The sequence below is a fragment of the Belonocnema kinseyi genome, chromosome 10 (assembly GCF_010883055.1).
Source record: "Belonocnema kinseyi isolate 2016_QV_RU_SX_M_011 chromosome 10, B_treatae_v1, whole genome shotgun sequence".
Lineage (NCBI taxonomy): Eukaryota > Metazoa > Arthropoda > Insecta > Hymenoptera > Cynipidae > Belonocnema > Belonocnema kinseyi.
The window spans coordinates 64,031,851-64,034,788 of record NC_046666.1 but is presented as its reverse complement, the minus strand read 5'-3'; the positions used below and the strand labels follow the sequence as shown (position 1 = coordinate 64,034,788).

Below are 2,938 nucleotides of genomic sequence, written 5' to 3'. Positions count from 1 at the left end.
AGAATACATAAGGGAAGGGGGCAAGTCGGAGAAAATGCAGCTTAATTAAAGGAAATTAACAGGGGGGAAATGGGTGATGCAATGAGAAATTAGATGAGGGGATGTAGGGGAAGTGAATGGGGTGGAACTAGGGGAAGTGAGAAGAAATTTGGGGATGTGATGAGAGGTGGAAGTAGATAAAGAAGCAGTAGCGTAAAGGAGGGAAAATGAGAGGAAAATAAGGCCGGTAAGTAGGGGAAATGAAAGGAAGTGAGGGGTTCGGAACTAGAGGAAGTTAGAGGTAATTAGGGAGATAGAAGAAGTAAGGATAAAAGTGAGGAAGTATGGTAGAGAGACAAGAAGAAGAGGAAGAAGTTGTGGAAGGGAGGAGAAGCGATGTTTGATATAAGACTCATATAAGACAACGAAAAAGATAAAATAGTATTAAAATATTAGAATGATGAGAATGATGAGAAAAGACTTTTTCTTCGAATAATAATTAATCAAATATAAATAAAATAATTTAACAAATATTACTCAAATAAAATTATAAGATACATAGAAGACAGAATATTTCAACAATATTTTAGAAAAAGGACAGGCAATATTCCTTTTATCGTTGAAATAGAACAGGTTATACTTTATTAAATTTTATGCCCTAGAATAAAGCCAGACTGCGATGTCTTTTATTGCTAGAATAAAAGAGGAAACATTTCATCTCTGCTGCTGAATAATAATGAATATCAAGTGTAGAAATAGGACATCTTTTTCTAAATTTTTCGATTTATTGAGAAATAATTTTCGATTATTTTTCAAAACGATCCAAATGTAGAAAGTTAATTATACTTTTCTAAATATCTGTATAATATAGTGTCTCTGAAGGTGCTAGAGAAAAAAGATCCCTCAACATTGGTTCGTTTTTGTTTAAGCAAATTTGTAAACCAATTTCTTTATTTATGAAAAAATCGCTTTACGCTTTACACATTTTCCATGCAAACGACCATTTTCCAATAAAAGAGTTATAAACAATTCATTTTTCAACAAAATTAAAAAAATTAAAACAACATTTAAATAGCTATATCGAAAAAACTATTCCTCGAAAAAATTTAAAAGTTGTTTTGTCTATTTCCACGTAAAATCTTTTGAAAGAAAAGAAAAATATTCCGGTTTGATAAAAACTTCTCTTCATAAATTGTTAACAATAGATATATATAATAGGAAATTTCATTTGAGATATTAATTTTTTAAATTGAATTGTATCTGTAAAAAAATACCTACGAAGAAAATACCTATATCTTAATTGTTTAAAGAACAATTTATGAATAGAAGTTTCCATTCAACTGGAACAATCAGATTTTCTTTGAAAAGAGGTAACCTCGAAACATACTTCCAAATTTTGTTCGTCGTATGCAAAAAATTTGAGAAAAAGAAATCTGTCGAATTGTTTAATCGGTTTTCCATTTTCTTTAATCACTTTGAATTCCTTTGAATTCGACGTGTATTTTATGAATTCCTTGAATGCTTTGAATCTTTCGATTTCCTTTTAATTCCTTGAATTCTTCTGAATGCTCTAAAACCTCTTTAAGATCTTGAATTCTTTGGAATTCTTTTTAGTTTCTTGAATACTTTTGATTTCCTTGAATTCTTTTGAATGCCTTAAATGCCTTGAATTCTGATTAATTCCTTGAATTTTTACAATTATTTGAATTGTTTTGAATGCCTTGAACTTCTGATAAATTCCTTAAATTCTGAAGAAACCCTTGAATTCTGATGAATTCTACTAATTCTTATTAATTTCTTGAATTTTGATGAACTCCTGGAATTCTCATTATTACCTTGAATACATATAAATTCCATAAATTCCTAGCATTTCACTAAATTCATGTAAATTTGTTGAGTTCTGTTGAATTCCATAAATTCTTTTGATTTCCTTTATTCTTTTTCATTCCTTTAATTCTTATGAATTCCCTAAATTCTTTGGAATTCCTTGAATTCTTTTAAATGCCTTGAATTCTGTTGAAATCCTTGAGTCCTTTAAATGACTTGAATGCGGTTAAATTCTTGGAATAAAATGAATTCTTATGTATAACTTGAATTCTTTTGAGTTTCCGGAATTCTTTTGAATTTTCTGAATTCTTTTTAATTTTCCAAATTCTTTTGAATTCCTCAGAATCTTTTGGATTTCTAGAATTCTTTAGAATTCCTTGAAATCTTTTGGATTCCTAAAATTCTTTTGAATTCCTCGAATAATTTTGAATCCCTCGAATGCTTTTAATTGCCTTGAATTCTTTTGAATATCTTCAATTGTTTTGAATTTCTTAAATTCTTTTAAATTGCTTGAATTTCTCGAATTCTTTTAAACTACTTAAATTCTTTTGAATTTCTTGCATTTTTTTAATTTCCGGTATCATTTCTAATATTCTTGTATTCCTTTGAATTCTTTTGTATGTCATAAAATTTCTTAAATTATTTGAATTTCTTGAATTCTTTTAATCAATTTGAATTCTCTTGAATTCCTTTAATTCTTTTGAAATCATTGAATTTTTGTAATGTTGTAAATTCTTTGAATACTTATGAATATTTGTAATCCTTATGAATTCTTTTAATTTTCTGAAATTTGTAAGTTCTGCTATACTTAAAAATTTCTAATCATGAAGCCCTCCTTTATTAAAACGGATGCTGTTTGAGAAATTGTCGAAATAGAAATCAGTCTATTTAAAAAAAAAATACCCAAGACATTCGTAATTAAGGGACTTTCAGCAAGCTTTTAAACAAAGTTTATATTAGGAACCACTCAGTGCATACATATAGATTGTAGAAGTATTTTAATAGTGACTGGACTATGTTGAACATAAATAATTGTGGGTCCGGATGCAATAAGGGCACACAAAATTTTTTCGTGCGAAAACGAAGTCCCCTGGAGGCTTTAGAAAAAATTTTCGAATTTTAATTTTCAAAA

The 2,938-nt window shown here is 28.2% G+C and overlaps 1 protein-coding gene across 2 annotated transcripts in view; it reads right to left on the bottom strand.

Annotated features, from left to right (window-relative positions):
- Window positions 1-2,938, bottom strand: part of LOC117181657 (coiled-coil domain-containing protein 85C) — a 19,270-nt gene that overhangs the window by 2,046 nt on the left and 14,286 nt on the right. The window lies entirely within an intron of this gene.